Below are 22,137 nucleotides of genomic sequence, written 5' to 3' on the forward strand. Positions count from 1 at the left end.
TACCCATGATGCTTAGGTAAGAAGTAGGGCCAATTCTGCATGGCTCTTAGACATCAACATGTTTCTGGGCAGAAACCAAACCAAGCCTGTTCTTTGGTGTGACAGACCCCTGCTGCTATAAGGCCATGGACCCAGGCATAATCTCCAGTTGTTAGCACAGTCTGAGACCCCAGCATTGTCCCTGGTATCATAATTGGCTACTCTCAGCAGGCTGTTCCTCACTACCCTCAAGTCTCAGAAAGTTGGCAATAAATAATTATAATACTATTCCAGTATATTTATAAAGTAAGACATGTATTTCCCAATAACTAAAAATTAGAATTTTCTTTACTTAAAAGACAAAAATCAAAGTTCTTACATGAAAATAATATATAGAATATAATCCCTCATGGCCCTGGGGTCATCAGTCTAGGGCTCACTCTTACCAGGAGTTGCAGTCCAAGGCACGGTTCTTTTATTTTCTGGCTCATTCCCCATCCTGGGAACCTGTTTAAGCCCACTGACTCTGACTGGGCTCCATCTCAGGCTTGCATTGTTCAAGGAACATTAGGCCACTAATCATTCAGATGTTCATAGACAAGAACACTGAGCATAGACATAACCTCTCTCCTCTCTGCCACTTATGGATGCACATATGACACATCAGTTGCACCAGCAATGCCTCTAGGAGCAGGTTTCTTAAAAGATGCAAACTAACAGATTTAATACAGAAGAAATACAATCACAATAAACATTCCCATATTAAAATTGATTTATAATTAACTTATGTACAACCCAGGATCATAAGTATAAATATCTTCACGTCCATCTTTTCTCAGAAATTTGGACAATAAATACTTGCAATGCTATCCAAATATATCTAAAAAAAATAGCAAGTATTTTTCCAATAATAAAATTAGGATTTTACTTATAAAAAACCCTGTTATATGCAAGTAAATATACAGAGTATCTCATTCAACCAGTCAGAACATCTAAATTAAATGCATAAATGTATTAAAACTATATCCTGACTGTAATATATGTAGTAAAATCAATTAACAAATTCAACATTCATTTACAGACTTTGTGATTAATCCTGAAATTTACTAAAGATCATCTAACAACAATAACAGACAAAACTATTAGAAAAACGTTAGCTGGGACCAGCATAACTAGTTTCTTGAAAGAAAATATTGCATTGAGGCAACAGATTAAATCAAGAAATAGAAGCATACATATCAAGAAGAAAAAAAAAACATCATCAGGTTGTCATTAATCCTGGAAGTTATGATCACCTATGGAGACTAAACAAAGGAATCTACAAAATGCTTTCAGCATTCATAAAAAAGCTAAACTGGATCACGTAATAAAATGTTATAAGAGGAGAAAATATTTTTAAAGTAAATATTTTATGAAAGTATGTATTTAAAATATGGAAAGAACTGCTAAAATTAAGCACTAAGAAAACAAACACCCAATTTAAATATGAGCAAAAATTTCCAGCAGACATTTTATCATAAATAAACAAGAGACAGTTATTGTATGTAAAGCCTTACATTGTTAATTATTTCAAAGATGCAATTGAAAATGTGCACAAATATTGCTAAGCACACTCACTGTAGGGCAAAAATTTAAACACATCACAAAATCCCAACAGATGTTGGGAAAGATAGTTTTGTATGTGAGTAATAAATATGCAGGTATAAATGTGCATCTGTCTATCACATGACATAGTGATGCTAATATGAGGCATTTAATAAACAGCAATGAAAACAAGGTCATTCATTCCAATGTTCCCAGAAACTTCATTTATGCAATACAACCTAAATATCTCCAACTCAACTCGTGGCAGAGTAATCACATTGAAGTATACATATCCAATAGAATACTACTTAGGGCAAAACATCATTTCAAAGAAAGAAGCTGCATACTGTATATAAGTATTTATTTGATTGCATTTACATATAGTTTTCAAAAAGAAGATAAAATTTACAGACCAGAACAAAAATCAGTGGTAGCTAGGACATGAATTTTGGGATAGTAATGATGAGAGTACATTTTGTCAGCTGATAGTTGGTGATGAAAATACTATATAATTTAATTCTAATGATATTCATGGCTTATAAGTATTTCCAAAATACACCAAACTATACCATTAGTACTATTGGCTACAAAAACTCAAAAAAAAAAAATCAACTATTTTGCTTACCAAACTTCCCAAAGCTAAACAAAAATGAGCTTGACAGTCAACAAGTTTGTTATGTATAATCTACTATGAAGAGTGGCATTTTTTATCTATATCTGTTATTTTACCCATCAAGTTATGTTCTGAAGGCAAGTTATCATGTATGTTTTAAATGTCTTAGAATGAATTATATTAATGTTTCTCATATATTATGAATCAATTTTATACAGAGATATAATTCCATTTTATTCTACTGCCTATAAGTTCATAATTCTCATCATTAAAGAACTTTAATCACTTTTGAGAATGTAAACAGTTGAAATTTCTAGGAATAATGTTTTTTAACAGTAGGAAGGGCAGCCTTAAGTTTGCCAGTCTGGTGGGTTGTAAATATATTTGGAGTGAAACACCATCTCAAATACAGCAGCTGTGGGATTTCCAGCTGTGGAGGTGTCTCCCCTCTTGCTTTAGCACCTGAGTTCTCTTACTCATCCCAAGAACAGCAGGGACTTAGAATGTTCCTGGAACACATTTTACATTCACACCTGTTCTTTATTAAAAAGAGATATTTCCAAGATATCACACCTGTGTTTTGTCTGCTTCGGTAAGGATTCAGAATGTGAGAAGAATGATCCAATAAAACAATCATTGTCACAATTTCTGAGGCAAAAGTTGGTGCTGTAGTTTGAAAATTGCTCTCACCTATGACCCAGATCTCATTAGTAACACTACATAGCCTTTTCTACTGCTGTGTTCCAACCAGACAACATATTTACTGGCATGGAAAAATTGGTTCCTAATCTGACCCACACTTGCCTTTTTAGATTCTTCTAACTGATTTTCACTTTAATTTCTATTTCTCATTGTCCCTTGGAAATAAAATTCACAAAACATAGACTTTTCACTGCTGGTAAGAAATCTCACATTTTGTTCTCAGTCAGCATTTCTGGAAAGTCACAGGTTGATATATAGATCTGAGCTGTTGAATAATTGATTGCTACATTTGGAAACATGTATTGACTTTTTGTTCTCTATGCTTCATGGTCAAAAATAAATAAGACTCAGTTACTCTCCTTATGAGCTTTACATTATAGTAAGAGAGAGACATGGTGACAATTATGAGACCATGCTGCCATGTTCTAGCAGACAGTGCAAATAACAGATGCCAAGAGGCAGAAAGCTATTTGGAAAACAGCAGCTTGTCTGATGCACAGTTGCCTGAAAGAGCTGCAGGTTTTCCAGCGTAGGTAGCAGCAGAGGTCTTGAAACAGAAGGCGGTGGGAAGGGATGCCTCTTCAAGCAAAGAGACAACTCTCACGCAAATATATTAGAGAGGCAGTAAATGTATTCAGATAATGTATTGTTTAAAGTTACCCCTATCTGTGTTATGTGAAAATACCTGAAGTAAACCATTTGAAGCAAAAAATACTTATTTGAGCTGGCAGTTGTTGAGATTTTAGTCTGTGGACATCTGGGTCTGTTGCTTCTGGGCTCAGGACCGACAGCACATTATAGTGAGGAAGAATGTAGCTGGGGCTGCTCACTTTTTAATTAGATATCTTCTTTATTTACATTTCAAATGTATTCTCCTTTCCTCATTTCTTCTCCGAAAACTCCCTATCCTATCCCCTTCACTTGCTTACTAGCCCACCCACTCCTGCCTCCCTGCCCTGGCATTCCACTACACTAGAGCATCTAGCCTTCACAGGACCAAGGGCCTCTCTTCTCATTGATGTCCAACCAGGCCATCCTCTGCTACACATGTGGTTGGAGCCATAGGTCCCTCCATGTGTTTGGTTGGTGTAACTCTGGGGTTATTGGTTGGTTCATATTGTTGATCCTCCTGTGGGGCTGCAAGCTTCTTCGGCTCCTTGGGTCCTTTTTCTAGCTCCTCCACTGGGGACCCTGAGCTCAGTCCAATGTTTGGCTGAGACCATCCACCTTCGTATTTGCAGGCACTGGCAGAGCCTCTCAGGAGACAGCTACATCAAGCTCCTGTAAGCTAACACTTCTTGGCATCCACAGTAGTGTCTGGGTTTGGTATATGGGATGGATCCCCAGGTGGGGCAGTTTCTGGATGCTCTTTCCTTCAGTCTCTGCTCCACACTTTATCTCTGTATCTCCTGTCATGGGTATTTTGCTTTTCCTTCTAAGAAGGACTGAATTATCCACACTTTGGTCTTCCTTCTTCTTGAGCTTCATGTGGTCTGTGAATTTTATCTTGGGAATTCTGAGCTTCTGGACTAATATCCCCTTACCAGGGAGTACATACCATGTGTGTTCTTCTGTGTTTTGGTTACCTCACTCAGGATGGTATTTTCTAGTTCCATCCATTTGCCTAAGAATTTCATGAATTCATTGTTTTTACTAGCTGAATAGTACTCCATTGTGTAAATGTACCACATTGTCTGTATCCATTCCTCTGATGAGGCATATCTGGGTTTTTTTCCAACTTCTGACTATTATAAACAAGGTTACTATGAACATACTGTAATATGTGTCCTTATTACATGTTGGAGTGTCTTCAGGGTATATATGCTCAAGAGTGGTATAGCTGGGTCCTCTGGTAGTACTATGTCCAGTTTTCTGAGGAACTGCCATACTGATTTCCAGAATGGTTGTACCAGCTTGCAATACCACCATAAATGGAGGGGTCTTCCTCTTTCTCCACCTCCTTGCCAGCATCTGCTGTTTCCAGAGTTTTTGATCTTAGCCATTCTGACTAGTGTGAGGTAGATTTTAAGGTTGTTGGACATAAAAGAAAGTATGCAAAGAGCTAGTGTTTCAAAATTCTCCACCGTTACCAATGACTCATTTATTCCATGTATGGCCATAATCTAATTTCTACAAACTCCAAGTAGTCCATCGAACTATTAATTTATCAGTGCATTTATTCACTGATTAAGTTGGTATCTCCACTATCCAATCATACTCTCAAGTATGTAACTATGAACATTCCTTCATTAGTTACCAAGCCTTCAATGCGTATGGTTTGGGGGACATTTCAGACACAACTAATAACAAATAATTATCAAATTGTATGTTACTGGAGGTTAGGATAAGGTAACTTATTCATTCATTTAGCTTATTTTTAATTTTATTTAAGCTTTATTTTTACACTCCAGACTTTAACCCCCTCTAGGCCCACCCTCTGTTTCCTATCCCATACCTCCTCCCTACCTCCCTGTCTCCACAAGGATGGACCCTCATCCCATTAGACACCCTAGACTCCCTGTGGCTTCCAGTCTCTTGAGGGTTAGGTGCATCTTCTGTGATTGAATACAGGCAGTCCTCTGCTGTATATGTTTTGGATATGCCTCATACCAGCTCTTGTATGATGCCTGGTTGCTTGTCCAGTGTCTGAGAGGGCACCCCACTCCTCACCTTCTAGCATTCCCTTAATTCATCCACAGGGGTCAGCAGCTTCTGTCCATTGCTTGGCTGTAAATATCTGCATCTGACTCTTTCATCTCCTTTTTGGGTCTTTCAGAGGGCAGTCATGATAGGTCCCTTTCTATGAGCATTCAACAGTCTCAGTAATATTGTCAGGCTTTGGGATCTCCCCTTGAGCTAGATCCCACTTTGGGCCTGTCACAGGCACTCCTTTTCCCCAGGCTCTTCTCCATTTTGTCTCTGCAGTTCATGAATGACCTTTGGGATCTGAGTTATTTTACTCAGGATGATATTTTCTAGTTCCATCCATTTGCCTGCAAAACTCAGGATGTCCTCATTCTTTGTAGTGTTACATTGTGTACATGAACCACATTTTTTTGTAATTATTTTTCTGTCCTGGGACATCTGAATTGTTTCCAGCTTATTATCAACCAAATATTGTATTACTGCTGGAGATGTGTACTAAGTTAATTGTTAACTGACTATAAAATAGATTTATCAACAGTATCTTGTATAATTTTTAAAGATTCATTTATTATATTTAGTCTTTATGGGAGTTTTATCTGCATATTGACAACTTAAACACAGTACCTGTGAATTCTGTAAGAAGAAATCAAAGCCCAAGGAACTGGAGTTACAGGTAGGTGTGAGCTGCCATGTGGGTACTGGAAACTGGACCTGATTTCTCTGCAAAGCATTCAGTAGTCCTCATTTCTCAGCCACCTCTCCAGCCTTGTTCTCCCAACAGAACTTATTAGAGATAATTTAAATTTTATATATTACGGTTTTGAATTTACATTCACTGTAACCTGTCCCTTAAAAAATTCACTAATATCTTATCTCTAGGTTCTCAAATAACTGAAAGACATGAATGTAGATTTGAGTCAAAGTTTTGGACTTATTTGCTACAACTGAAAACTGAAATTCTTACCAGTGGAACCCAGTCAAGAAATATGCAGAGAGAAAAATAACAGGAAACATATTTTATAATTCACTAACATATGTGCAGAATTATACCAAAATGTACAAAGGGGATATTAGAGACATTTGTAAAGAGACCAGGCTTACTTAGCCTATATTCTTCAAAAAGTATAGTATGGCTTATTATCTTACAGATGATGAGTAGTGAAATCAGAAAAAAAAAAAGAGGGTGATACACAGGCTTAGGATTTGATATCGATACTATGAATAATCAGAGTCTATTTGGAGTTTCCAATGTTAAATGACTTAATTTTTAGACAAAATAAGTTATTTGGTATGGTTTTTTAATATGACCTCTGTTTCCCTATACCATCATGTGAGCCACAACTGGAGAGCAATGATGATGGTTTTCAACTGCTGATGAATGTTGTAGAATCACCTGGAGAGCTAACAAATGCAAGCCATTTGTTTTGAGGTGGACAAAGTTCTCCAGGCACTGTTGCTCTGTAGCCAGCTTTGAAAAGAACTGACCCTGGAGAGTTCTGAAAGTGTACTCACTGTGTGTACCCTGGGTTTGGTTTCTGTGGCACAGTATTGGAAGAATTCCTTCCATTGTTGATGATTTTATTGCAACATGGAAAAGGATTCATTCAGTTTTACTAGAGAACTGGAGAACAGGAGACTACACAGACGGCAAACAAAACAATCTTCAAAATCTTCAGAATCTCCACTCCTTCATTATAAACCTGAACCTCAAATGTCATTTTCAATATTGCTTCAGCCGTTCAGGCCAGGAAGCATGTTGCTGTTTTATGTGCACAGATGCATGCAGTAGTCAGAGAGAACAGATTTGAAGAGAGCCCTCACTGACTTCTGAGACCTGATTTTTTATTTCTAAGGTCAGAAGCAATTTCAATGTGTTGACCAACTTCCTGCAGCTCCAGATGAAGGACAGTGCCCAGTGACTTACCACAGGGAGGCTGGTTCTTTAATGTTGGGCATTTGTAAAATGATTGTTGAAGAGAAACCAAAACAATGCAGTTTCATCAAGTAAGTTACTGGTTATATACTTCATTTTGTGATATTTATTTTTGCAAGGAAAAAATTAAAACAGGTTTAAAAAGACCTGGCATCTGCATCATCTCCCTTCACTTCTTTGCATACTCCCTGTTGTACACGAATTTTTCCATCATTGCTGTTTCTAAAATATGTGGTTGGACGTCAAGGCCATTACCCAGATCTCTGACTGATTATTGTTTCCTGGTAATTTTAACTTGAATGCTTATCCTGTCAATTTCTTTTGTTTTTCTTCTCAAATCCAAATTATTGGAAGTTACTTTCCAGATTGCCCCAGATTGCCCCACTGTCCTCAGGTCTCATTGTATGGCTTTTACTATGTATTATCAGGAAAATTATTATTCCTGATTATTTTCACTAGAATAACATGTATATAGAAGCAATAATTCTCACGCACATGCATTTGTGTCTGTTGCACCTGAGCATATGCTCATTCGTGTGTGTTATTTATTTTATTCAACTTTGAAGAGGAAAGTTGCTCTGATGAAGTGTTTTACCTATGAGTACATTATTACATATGAAATATGGCAGTCACAAAATAACCCACACTGTGTGATACTGTATTTTAGAGGTATGTTAGAGGTACATAGAGATATAGAGGATAAATTAGTGGGCTAACGTGTCGGGATGAAAAGTTTTGACTTTACTTAAAAGCAGGTTACCAAATTTAAAAAAAAGCCCTGAAGAGGGGCAGAGATGGTGTTTGTAAACTAATATTAATGCTTTAAATGTGTTGAACCAAAATTTGAAACATAACTAAAATATTAAATTTTATACTGTTTGGAAGAGTATTACATGCCAACGACATATCTATAGCTGTGTGTCTAGTTCAATACTGCAATTATTTGTTCATGTATCTTAAAAATTAGAAACATGGAAATTCTCTCACTGGTGTGCACATCACTTGCGTCCAACACAAAGTATCAATTTGCACTATTGACATTTGCACTGTCACCTCACTTTCTTTATAACAGAATTCAGATATTTTATAACATACCTATATTTCAGGGTTATACTCAGACATCAATCTCATAATGTTTTATATTTTTTCACATTCAAATTTGTGATTATATAATTTAAAACATGAATACTTAACTGGGTATGTTTTAAGTAGTAAACATGCATTCATGACATTAATACTGTTAAACTGGCCCATCTGATATATAAAATATATTAAAGTATTTGTCCTCAAAAGATTGAAAATCAAATTACATATGAACCATCAAATTTTGCATTTTACAATTTTATTATATTTTTATAATCTATTTTAGAGTTATTTAGATAATCTGTTCCTGCTGTATATGTGAATATTGTTTTATATATTGCAAGATATAATATATCCATACAACAAATATAAAATAAAATATATCTGTGTTATTTGTATACATTTACAGAGTTGCTTAATTTTGTGAAAAAGTATATATACATATTAGGTAGGATGGCATTTTAATGTGCATATCAACAATTCCCTTATGTTTAGATATCTATTATAAATAAAACATTTGATAAATAAATGGTGTTTGTGTTTCTTTAAGCTGCTCTCTAAAGATTTCAAAATCATGTAACAACTGACAATACAAACCTTCTAACACATACACACTCATACACACAATTCTTTTTTATCACCATGGAGATAAAATTTCCATTTTATGTATATATCTGAAATTCTTAGTGCTATGTATGCACATATGATTCTCTTATCTGCTAATTTATATATAAATACCCTCACACTCAATTGTGCACATGTTTTCTATAATGTTAAAAAGTTTTAGTAATGTACTAGCAAACCTGTTTTATTTTATGTGAACACTCATATTTGTGTTTTTACACGCACACACACACACAAAGACACACACCTTATTTCCTGTTCACAGAGGAGCTGTATCATTAGACTGTTTTTCTCATGGTTTGTGGGTTAAGCTTCATTACTTTATAATATTAACTTGTATACATACAAATTTCTGCCCAGTGGCAGAAAGCTTTAATTTAATCAAAACTTTGGAGATCAAATTATTAAGCCTGTCAAAATCCACAGTTTTCATTGCTAATTAGTCATAGTGAGGTGTCTGTGTCATTGGATGAGGGCTTCCTAAATTTAGCAATGGAATATGGCATTATCACACACAAAAACAGCCTCTGAGAGTCTCTGGGGACTGGATGCCAAGCAGCAAGTGTGTGGTGGCTGAGTCTATCCTTCTTCACCTATTAAAGAGGTGCCCCTGCATTGCTTCTTCCTGGTCTGCACATAGCAACCAAAACCATGAGCCCTCCTTAACTCTTTAAGGGTCTTAGGCTAGTAACTTGCGGGAAAGTGATAGATCAGCTCTGTTCTACTTGTCTGCTTCCCTGACTGAGGGGTAGACTGTATTTCTTGCAAAAAGACAGTTTCTTCTCTATCTACAGGCACATTACATTACATCCCCTCCCTATAGATTTGAGAACAAGAACAACAACAAAAAGCCAATTGTACATTTTTCTCAATATGGTAAATTTAGTCTTTTTTTCTTTCTTCTCTTCAAAGAAGTGATAAATCAATATACAGGATAAAGGTCTTTTGTATTATCCAAGCTGCCTTATATCTATGTGTGCAAATTCAGGAACTGAAGACAGCCTGTTTAATATCAACATTCTCACACTCAAACTTTCTCACTTTTTTCTGTCCATTTCAGCTCTGTCTAGTAGTGAACTGTATAACTATATGAGAAAGAGTTTCAGAGACAAAGGAACACAGGGATGAAAACAAGCCTTTTCTTCACCCCCTTCCAAGAAAGCTGATTTCCTCTTTTTTTTTCTAGCCAATGCATGTTTCATTATTTGTAAAACTGAAAAATTTGAGCATGACATGGTTTTCACACTCTGTTCTGTTATCTTTCTAGGCAGTGTCAGGGTAAAAGGCATCCTTCTGTGTCTGTTTCTTGTCTATTATGCATACCTTGTGGTAGAGATTTAATTGTATTTCCAAACTGTTATCAGTATGGTTCCTAGTTGAAAGGACTCATGAGTGCCCTTTCATAAAAAGTAGTGAAAACAACTGTGCCACTAATGATTGCTTAGCTTCATATAATTAAAGGTTATGGGTGTTGTGATTAATATCATAGGTAATAAGCTGCTAACAAAATTCCTTTAAAAGTAGTTTTGGTTGCCAATAAAATATCAGTACTGGGGATTGAGGTGAGACAAGTTTTTCCATATTATTTTCTTCTGATTCCAGTGTCAGGATGGAAGTAATAGCATGTGGAAGGAGTTGGGGAATGGAAACATGTTGTAAGGAAAATATCTATTTTCATTTAAAAAAAAGAAAACATACAGAAGAAAAATGTTTATATTTGGAAAGGTGCTAAAAATAACTTGATAGTTTATAGGTAAAAATGGGGCCACTCAGATATCGTTCCTGGATATCTGTTGCTACCACTAGGAAGCCTCTTTTGCAGGAAATGACAACTGGATAAAATGAAGAGATCAACAGATCACAGTGTTCCAAGCCCTAATAGATATATCTACATCACGCTTCCTACATCTATCACTCAGGGAACATGGTGGAAGAGAGGGCAAATGATTCTAAGAGCCAGAAGCCAGGTAGTCTGTTTGAAGTAGTATCTCTTAGAAATCCTCCATGAACAAAGCCATACAAAGGGGAACATCATGGACATGTTTTTGTGAAGGGGCGGGGATTTCATTTCATAGGGTCCAACTCCTAAACAAAGAACTCAGAAAGTTAATGACTGTGAGAAGAGGGAAAGTTAGACTCTATCAGGATGAATGCCCTTATTTGTTTTACAGGACAGAGTGATAGGCCATAAATCATAGACACATAAACCAAAAAAAAAAAAAAGTCTCAGCAGCTTGTATACATTTATGTATTTATGTGTATCCATATACTTAAATATATAACAGCAATAATCAAAGAAAATGAAGTTATCATCTTGATGGAGGCCATGGTAGAAGTTCAAAGAAGGTAAATGGGTGGGGCTTGAGGGAGGAAGGTGGAATGATGTAACTTTTTAAATCAATTAGTACGTATTAAAAATAAAACACTTAAAAATTGGCACACTCATTCTTTTATCTTCCACATCATATATTTTGCAGATAGGCACACTTCATAGCTTGGATAACAAGGAGTACTGTAAGAACCCCAAAAACCAAGAGTGCCCCAGCATCCCATGCCTCAGAAGGTTACACCCATATCATTCTCGAGAAATGGTCTTGATGCAATAGCATGAGGATTTCTCTTATTCCAGAGCTCTGGGGTCCACAGCCATACACTGCACAGGGGTATAGGACTGTGGGACCCTGTGCAAATGAAGTCAGGGGTATTTAAAGGGGAAAAATCAAAAGACAAGGGTTGGAGGACACAATTCACAAGGCAAGGGGTGGAGACAAAACATGCATGGAATGGGGAAGTACAGAATTAGGAAGTCAGGCAATAGTTTATGCCTTAAGGAAGGTTAGAGATTATCTGGAGCAAATGTCCTTGGGGCATTGTATAGTTAAACATTGGAACTAGAATTGAGTGGGCTATCTTTCTCAAGCTGAAAGCTGAAAAACAAGTTACTCTGTGCTGAGCTAGTTGTTTAAAGGTCTAAAAATATTGAGTTGGGTGTCTCTCAATACTTCCTTAGTACTCAAAGCTCCATTAAAGTTAGCTTCCCATGCCACACTGAGGATTTGTGTGCACTTTTACATCTCTTCTCTAGAAACTTCCTTTCAATAGGTTGTGCTCTCACTTGCCATGGATGGTCCCAGCAGGGAACTATCAGATCTGAGGGGGAACTCTGTATATCAGGAGAGGAACAGACTCTGGTGAGTGACAAACAGACACCACCACAGAGGCGGTTTGAATCTGAATGCATTATTTTGGGTATCCCCTAGTCCAGTCAAGTTAACATCTCAAATTAAGCTTCACATTCATCTGTCAAAGCTTTAGTTTTCTTGGGAAGTACAGGGTATTTGCCCATCGTCCAGTTGGCCAATTGGTGCATGAGGTTAAACTGCTTCTTCATCGTGGCCCCGCTGTTATGCTAGCCAAGTAGCTGGGGAAGGACGGCTCCTAACCTCCCTGACAATGACGGTGCCATTGCAGAGCGTGGAGAGCCACCTGGCCCACGCTGTCCTCCCAAGAGCACCTCTGCCTAGTCCACCCACCAAATTCTTCTCTGTGCCATGACCAGGGTCGACCTAGGCACTCTGCAATTAGCTTTGGCTGCAGTCCCTAGTCCCAGCCAGGTGAACTAACCAGGGAGTCTCTTTGAGTAACAAGTATGAACTGTATCCCCAGTCACACCTGGATAAGCTAAGAATGTTGTTTTTGTCAAAGACTTCCTAGGTGGGGTCTGCCAATGTCTTTAACAGACATTGGATCTTTCTATCCAAGTGAGCCTGGGTGGAGACAGCCTATCTGTTTAACAAACAAGGTCAAGAGTTAAAGGTGAAACAGGATTAGCTTGTTTATGGATGTCCCTGAGGTATCCAATTCAGTTGCAAATTAGCAAATCAAAAGACAGAAAGCCTGGCCTCTGGGGATGGGGAAGGTAGTTTTGAGCTATGCACCAAATCAAATGTAAATTCTTTCTAATTTGACCAGTACCCACCTGTGGCAAGGACATTGTATGAGGTTCCTCAAATGTAAATATCTTCTAATCTGAGCCTATTGCCCAAATCCACCCATCCTGCGAGGACATAGTATGAAGGTTGAATAACAAAAGGAACCTGTATTTTTAGGGTTCCTGGAAAATTCTACTGCCTGCTACTAATGCTTTTTATACCATATTTGGAGCCATACTTCATATATATGCTGTTAGGAGGTAAATATAATTACATAAATGATTGGTGCAAAGCATTGCAGAATTGTCTGGCTAGTGACTATCTACAAGATGGGTTCTTTTACATCTTAATTTGCTTGGTTTTTCTTAGTCCCAGCTACTAGGCAGGAGGAGAGTTTTAGAAGTAAAGTAAAATTGCCAAGTGAGATTTTTGGCTTCTGAATAAATGGGGTGTTCTGCAAAGTCCCAGGAGACATTTTTCACCTCAGTCTGTAAAATTTTATTTTACAGATATCATTGGGGCCACTGTGGCACTCACTTTCTTGTAAAATCCATACATGCTTCACTATGATGAATGGCACTCAAAAAACAGCAGATAGCATGTGCCTAGCTTTATCCCAACATAGAATCAAGGAGCTTGTAAGGATGGAGCAAGATACTAAAGTCATGACTGCAAAACACTTTCATTCAAAACTAGAGGAGATACTGTAAGACCCCAAAAACCGAGGGTGGCCCAGCCCCCCATGCCTTGGAAGGCAACACCCAAATCACTCGCGAGAAACAGTCTCGATGCAATAGCATGATGATTTCTTTATTCCAGAATTCTGGGTTCCAGAGCCATATACCACGCAGGGGTAGAGAACTGAGGACCCCGTGCAACTGAAGTCAGGGGTATTTAAAGGGGAAAAATCACAAGACAAGGGTTGGAGGACACAATTCACATGGCAAGGGGTGGAGGACAAAACATGCATGGAATAGGGAAGTACAGAATGAGGAAGTAAGGAAGGCTAGAGATTATCTGGAGCAAACATCTTGGGGCTTTGTATAGTTAAACATTGGAACTAGAACTGAGTGGGCTATCTTTCTCAAGCTGAAAGCAGAAAACAAGTTACTCTGTGCTGGGCTAGTTGTTTAGAGGTCTAAAAACATTGAGTTGGGGGTCTCTCAATACCAAAGAAAAGTATTGAATGAGTTAATACTGTATAATTGTAAATTTCTATTAAGAAAATAGAAGAACAATGATTAGAATTAGTAGTAGAGTTTAGACTACTCTACTACTAATTCTACCTTCATAGCAATACATATGTTCTAACTCCATAGAAGAATACATTTTACCATCAGAGTAGTGGTGTGAACTTAGGGATCTTATTTATATATACAAAGCTTTATATATCTATATCTATATCTATCTATCTATCTATCTATCTATATATATATATATATATATATATATATATATATGTATATATATATATATATATATAAAGAAGTTAAAAAGCTTAGTTTTTCTGAGATATTTAAATAATTGAAGGTGGCACTACCGAAATGATAAGAGTTGAGGCAATCTCTTACAGGAATCATTCTTTTAATATTCATTAACTCATTTGCCCACTCATTTTGAAATAATAAAGCCTGCATAGAGATTTTAAAAGATGGAGTTCTCATACACACGAAAAATCAGAGATGTCTATGCAAGTCTTTCAACTTAAAGGCCTATAGAATCTCACTGAGGGAAAGGAGGAGGAAAAGGAGGAGTAGGAGGAGGAGGAGAAAGGGGAAGGACAAAAAGGAGATAAAAGGGGAAGGGAAGGGGAGGAGATGGGGAGGGAGATGGAGAGGGAGAAGGAGAAGGAGAAGAAGGAAGCAGGAATGTTGTTCTTGAAGTTCTCCAATGCCCTGACTTATGTACACTTTTCCTAATGATTATGTACATTTATATTCCTCTATGATAACCCATAATATGAATATTATGATTTTTTTTAAGTTTTATAAGACCCTTTGAGAGTGGTATTAGTAGAATCAGAAACCTACTGAAACTCAGATAACATTGATATATGGCTGGCTAAAAAGTAATTATTAATATTATTGAAGATTTGTTTCTTAGAGTTCAGTGAAAGTGCAAATAATTTGTCCATGTAGTCTTAATAGAGCAACGCAGGTATAAAGTACAAATTAAGCATGATACAGGAAAAGAAAATGCTATTCCAAGCAGAAAATAAGGAGAAATTAATATGCAAGAAAGGATATGGAAAGTAAGAAAATGTGATTAGTTGAGAAAAATGACATATATGCTAGAAAAAGTTCAGCTAACCATAAAAGAATGCGAAAGTAAAAGATAACTTTCTTTTTTTTACCCCAAAGTGGAAATGTGGTTATCACCAGATGAGGTGATAAAAATAGAAGGGAGATTATATAGTTATTTCCTCCATGCTTGACATGACCATTAGCCATTGTGAATCAGAGATGATATAATGACCTATAAAATACTTTGACCTTTCCTCTGTTGAGGGACACCTGGGCTGTTTTCGGCTTCCAGCTATTATAAATAAGGCTGCTATGAACACAGTGGAGCATGTGTCTTATTTAAATGTTGGAGCATCTTTTTGGTATATGCCCCTGAGTGATATAGCTGGGTTCTCAGGTAATATTATGTCCAATTTTCTGAGGAACTGCCATACTGATTTCCAGAGTGGTTGTACCAGCTTGCAATCTCACCAGAAATGGAGGAGTGTTCCTTTTTCTCCACATCTTTGCCAGCATCTGCTGTCACCTGAGTTTTTGATCTGAGCCATTCTGGCTCAGGTGAGGTAGAATCTCAGGGTCATTTTCGATTTGCATTTTTCTGATGACCAAGGATGTTGTACATTTGTTTAGGTGCTTCTCAGACATTTGAGATTGCCCAGTTGAGAATTCTTTGTTTAGCTATGTACCCTAATTTTAATAAGGCTGTTTGCTTCTCTAGAGTCTAGCTTCTTGAGTTCTTTGTATATATTGGATATTAGCCCATGTAGGTTGCAGTTTTGTCCTGATGATAGTGTCCTTTGCTTACAGAAGCTTTTCAATTGTATGAGATTCCATTTATCTGTATTTGTTCCTCAAAACAGGAAAAAAATACATAAAATTTGGTACATTTATACAATGGGGTACTACTCAGCTATTCAAAATAATGATTTCATGCAATTCACAGGTAAACAGATGGAGCTAGAAATATTATCTTGAGTGAAGTAACCCAGTCACTAAAGAACACACATGGTATGTACTCACTGATAAGTGGCTCTTAGGCAAAAAGTTCAGAATAAACATGAAACAACTCACAGACCATTTGAGGCCCAAGAAGAAGGAAGACCAAAGTGTGGTTGTTTCAATTCTAGTTAGAAAGGGAACAAAATAATCATAAGAGATAGAGTAAGGGAGGGTCTTGGAAGGGAGAGTGGAAGGAGAAGAGAAAAGAAGGCAGGATCAGGTGTGGGAACAGACAGGAGAGATGTTCAGAGGATCAGGAAGTTCCATGGAGGTATGTAGCTGTGTGGAAGAGAAACTGGGTGTGGCCACCAAAAAGTCCCAGATGCAAGGAAAGGAAGAGGCTACCAGGACCCAACGGGAATGACATTAGCTGAAATATCCAACAAAGGGGAGAGAGAACCTATAGAAACCATATCCAGAGGATAGGCATGGTCCCCAGTTGAGGGAGGGGCTACCCATTCATCTTGAAAATATTAATCCAAAATTGCTTTTGTCTAAAGGAAATACAGGGACAAAGAGTGGAGCAGAGACTGCCCCACCTGGGGATCCATCCCATATGCAGACACCAATACCAGACACTATTGCTGATGCCAACAAGTGCTTGCTGACAGGAGCTTGATATGGCTGTTTCCTGAGTGGTTCTGTCAGAGCCTGACCAATACAGATACAGATGCTTGCAGACAACCATTGGACTGAACAAAGGACCACAATGGAGGAGTTAGAGGAAGGACTGAAAGAGCTGAAGGGGTTTGCAACTGCATCAGAAGAACAACAATATCAACTAACCAGACCACCCCCCCTCCAGAGTTCCCAAGGACTAAACCACAGAGTACACATGGCTCCAGCTGCATGTGTACAAGAGGATTGTTTTATTTGACATCAATGGGAGGGCACGTCCTTGGTCCTGTGAAGGTTTGAGACCCCAGGGTAGGGAAATTCTAGAGCAGTGAGGGAGGAGTGTGTGTGTGGGGAAGCACCTTCATAGAAGCAGGGGGGAGGGAGGATACGATAGGTGGTTTGCAGAGGGGAAACCAGAAAGGAGGATAACTTTTGAAATGTAAATAAATAAAATATATAATAAAAAATTTAAAAAAGAAAACCTTGACACCCAGTAAAGAAAATTCAACAGAATTTGGGGATACATAATGATACATAAGTATTTGTTAATGACAATGAAGCTGTCAATATTCCTCATTGGAGGCAGATTATCAGCCGAGATTCAAGTCTTCATACTTTCCCACCATGATAGTTGCATATAGTCTTGTGGGTACTGTGTATAGAATAAATGAAAAGGGGTTTAGACTTGTGTTTCAGAGATACAGATTTCACAAATCTTCACTCATGTTAGAATAGAAATTTTCAATAATAAAATTGCCTTCAGATCACTAAAGTTGTAATTAACACCCACTCACCTTCCCACAAGGAATCTGAACCTACTGGTTGCTTCTCTTTACTGAACATGGATCATCAATTTCTTTTATATGCCTTTTTTTTTTTTAAATCCACAGATAGTCATAAGTTGAGACACAGGTGGATTATATTTCTACTTTGGAAAAGTGAACAACAAAAGGCAATGTTACAGTATTTTAGGAGAGTATAAGGAAAGCTTAGACGAGTGCATACGTCAATTTATGAAATATTGATGGTAAGGAAACAAGACATCTTCAACTCTAAATAATTCAGAGATTTATGAGAAGACAACGTTTAGTATAAGATATTGTTAGGTTTGAGTGAATGGCTGGAGATGAAAGTTTAGTAGAACAAGCACATTCAAGAGCAAACCCAAGCACTACCTTGGTAGTGCTGAACTTAGACATCAGTAAGATTTAAAGTGAATATGTATATGACACGTAAACTTAAGAGTGAGGATAATGGCAAACAGTTTCACACATGGAATGTGTCAAAGGATCACTGACCTCAAAACCCATGAGTATTGTCAAGTATTTCAATGATAAAGAACAGAGGATCAGTAGTGTTATAAGTCAAACATCTTTTGAAGTGGCTGTGGAACAAAACAGTATTTGAAATATGTTGTTCATTGTAATCACTAATGCTGCTATCAATATCAGTTCAATATTAAAATAGAAAACCATCAGAGTTATAAGGAAATTCCACGCACAAGTAGATCATATGACAAAATGTGGGTGATGGGGGAATAGTTATTCTCATTAGAAGAAAAGCCAAATTTATACTGTGGTCCTTGTAGCAGTATAACTATCATTTCTTTTCTTTTCCTGTCTCCTTGAGACCAAATCATGTTTTTAGATGTTCTATGAGATTTCAGAAAACTTAGGGAATATGGCATAATAAATAGAAAGCTCTCCCAAAGCTCAAGAAACCACAAATACCAAAGATTGGTAATTTTTAGGAAACGTTGGCTTGGATATTCAAGAAACATTTATTGCAGTGTAATTTAATTCCACGAGCCTAGAAAGTATGGACTGCCTATTTGTGAATTATAATGGAATAATCTACTATTTGACTATGGGAACTACTGTTATGTCTTACACTACTCCAATTTGCATATTTTGTCCTCAGAACCCAATATGTAATTACATATAATTTTTGGGGTACAGTGTTCCAACCATGCACTTTCAGCAATTGTTTTCTGATCTCTCCTTAGCTATGATAACTTTTGGAAGGGCTATTATTTATAGGGTCTGGTGAGTAAACTATCTCTATCCCTCCATGTCTATGTGACTTAGGATGAGTTATGTGGTTCTTCTATGTGTTTCTAATCTTAAAGAAATCAGGACAAGATAATTAAGGAGGTCTTTTCTACTTCTGGTATTCTATCAGTCCATAATGAAGAAGATAAAATTTGAGTTGACATTTAAAAGATAAATTGATCTTTTTCAGCAAGAAAAATGAATACAATGATTTTGAATGGAGAAAAATTAGGCAGACATGATGTAAACAGTAGCATTTAATTGTTGGTATGTAGGTGAAATTGGATGATCAATCTTCGATCAAAGTTCAGTATAGGATTCTTGGAGAAACAAGAATCTTTTGCAGTGTAAAATACAGATTCCCTAAACCACAAAGGATCCCTGCGTGACCCAAAGTTCTTCCAATCATTATCAAACATCTAAGATCAAGACCACCAATGGCACTAGAGTCATTTCTCATTGCTGTATGCCAGTACCTGACAAGAAAAACCTCATATAGGGAAAGGTTTATTCTTGCTTATTATCTGAGAGATGTAAGCCCATCATGCACAAAAAGTCATGAACGTAGCTAATAGCATGGCAGTAGTAGCGTTAGGCTACTTGCTGACATCTCAAAGCATCAAGAAGCAGAGTGTTGACAATATGAGACAAGGTATTAAACCCAAGGCACACCCAACAAAAGAGTACTCCTTGCATTGCATTGAATCTCACTTCCCTAAGGTTTCACAACCTCTCAAAACTTCAGCACAAGCTGTGGACCAAGAAGTGAAATAAAGGAACCTGATAGGGTGCATTTGACATCCAAACAGTAATGCTGCTTAAGCTATTTATTACCAAATAAAGGTATCAGTCATTAGATAAAATCTCAACACTCTTAGCATCCTCATAAACATACAGAGCATACGTTTTAACATTTTAAAGGCATATAGAACGATTGCAGTTAAGAATATTGTAATCTTCATTGGCCACTTTTGAAATATGCTCCTTTTTATTTGCATTTATATTTATCAAGCAAGAAGCTAGGGGCATAAAATACTTCAGAGAAATGGAGGAGATATGTAAAATTTTAGTAGGCATCAGAATTTTAGAGGCCAGAGTGAATGCTCAGTCATTAGAGCAGAGAGGATCCACTGCCCTGTTGTTTAGAGTTTTCTCTCAAAGATAAATTCTGGAACATAGAAACCCAAAAATGTTCTTCCCAAAAGGACCTACAATGGCTAAACTTGGCTGTTAGCTAGATGATATCTAGAATCACCTTGGAAACCCAGGTATGTCTGGAGAGGAATTTCTAGATTAAGTTCATTGTGACTGAAGACCTACCCTAAATGTGAAAGCACCATTCCACTGTGCTACAGTCTCAGATTGAACAGAGGAGAAACTGTTCACAGACCCAATTTACATCACTTTTGGTTACTTGAATCCAAACACAAATAATTCCAGGTGTTCATGTTACTGCTACCATCTTCTTTTCTTACAAATGAATGCATTCTTTAGTACTATAAGTTAAAAGTAACCCTTCCTTCCTTAACATACATTTCTGAGGTATTTCTTTGTATCACCATGCCAAGTAGCTGGTAAAGAGCCTCATGATTCTAATATCTTGCTCTCTCTATTTCCCTAGTTAAAGTTGTGTAGGTATTTGGGGGATCAATGGATAAATAATAAGGGGTACCAAGTGAGAGGGCTTCGTGAATGCAGGAGTTGAGGTTAACATATCTAAGCCATCTTAGGCAGACTAATAAATGGCTTTTTTCTTTCAAAGTTTGAGTTTGCTGGCCTTTCTCTGTGAGATGCACTAATGTAACAAGTTTGACTCATCAGGAGATGACGCATACAGCACGGGGAATTTGAAAAGGCACTGCTTAACCTTGCTAAAAAATACTGGCTTTAAGAACAGCTGGAATATTGCTTTCTGATCCTCAACTATCATCCCAGCAAGGACAAGAGATGTTTTGATAAAGAACAAAAATAAGCATAAAGAATACTTCATTGGGCAAATAAATGTAGTGAATATTGCCAGCACTGGGAAAAACAACTTGACTTAAAATAATCCTTTTGTATATAAGTAAAGCTGCCACTGGCAGTCCAGGATTCTGGAGATGCATATTATATGAAGAGACTATTTCAATGTGGTTTTTTTTCACTGACATTTTAAAGAAATATTTTAATCTGCTCTTATGAAATCTAGTATTCATAGTTTATTACTAATAACTGAAACATCAGGTTGAAGTTGAGTGTTATCAGTCTAGTGACTCAGCCATGAATAAGGACTGATCTCTGCATTACATGAGAACGTGAGGTGAGAAACAGACAATTATAACTATAGACAAACACTCTGGTAATTATTGAGTTGGTGTGTGGATTATAAAATAAGGAGCATAACGCCAGTAACTTACTAACTCCTACTATGTGCAAAGACATGAAGGAACTAAAATATAAATAACATAATATCTCTACTCAGGCAAAACAGATTTCTGCAAAAAACAATCCACTTGAGTTGAACAAGGATAGTGTCTTTGAATGGAAGGAAGAAGAACCTCACATGCTATAGTGGCTATTCCTGGTTGTCAACTTGGCTGTATCTGAAATGAACTCTGACTTCGATCTTGGCTTGGAGATCTTGAGGCTTAGAGATCATAGTGGCTATGAATCCCAGACGACTAAGACAGGGAGATCTCTGAGTTCAAGGTCATCTGGGACAAAGCAAGTCCCAGATCCAGGTGTGATGGAACACACCTTAATCTGGGCCATACCTTCTATTGGAGACTTACATAAGGACTTTGGAAGAAAGAAGATTCACTCTCTCTTCTTCCCTTGTTTGCCTTGTGGGACTGAGCTAGATCCTTGGACTTCCATTCAAAGCTGCTGCTCACCATTGTTGGGGAGTTGAACTAAAGACTATAAGTCATAAACAAATTCCCTTACTATATAGAGACTACCCATGCGTTCTGTGATTCTGGAGAACCCTGACTAATACACATGCCAAAGAAAGAAAACTAAACATACCTCTTGGATTTCTGGGAGCTAGAAAGTTACTGGAAACAAAATACGTATTTCTCTAACACCATAATTTCTCCATGTTCAGCACTTCATTAGCCCATGCTCTCTAAAACTAGGTTCCATGTGTATC

The 22,137-nt window shown here is 37.2% G+C and overlaps 1 non-coding gene across 1 annotated transcript; it reads right to left on the minus strand.

The window, feature by feature from the left end:
• Positions 1 to 542: 542 nt before the first annotated feature.
• LOC127686554 (small nucleolar RNA SNORA17) lies at positions 543 to 674 on the minus strand. Its single transcript, XR_007978169.1, has one exon. It is a non-coding gene; the product is annotated as a small nucleolar RNA SNORA17 (small nucleolar RNA).
• Positions 675 to 22,137: the final 21,463 nt, after the last annotated feature.

The sequence above is a fragment of the Apodemus sylvaticus genome, chromosome 5 (genome assembly GCF_947179515.1).
Source record: "Apodemus sylvaticus chromosome 5, mApoSyl1.1, whole genome shotgun sequence".
NCBI classification, from domain to species: domain Eukaryota; kingdom Metazoa; phylum Chordata; class Mammalia; order Rodentia; family Muridae; genus Apodemus; species Apodemus sylvaticus.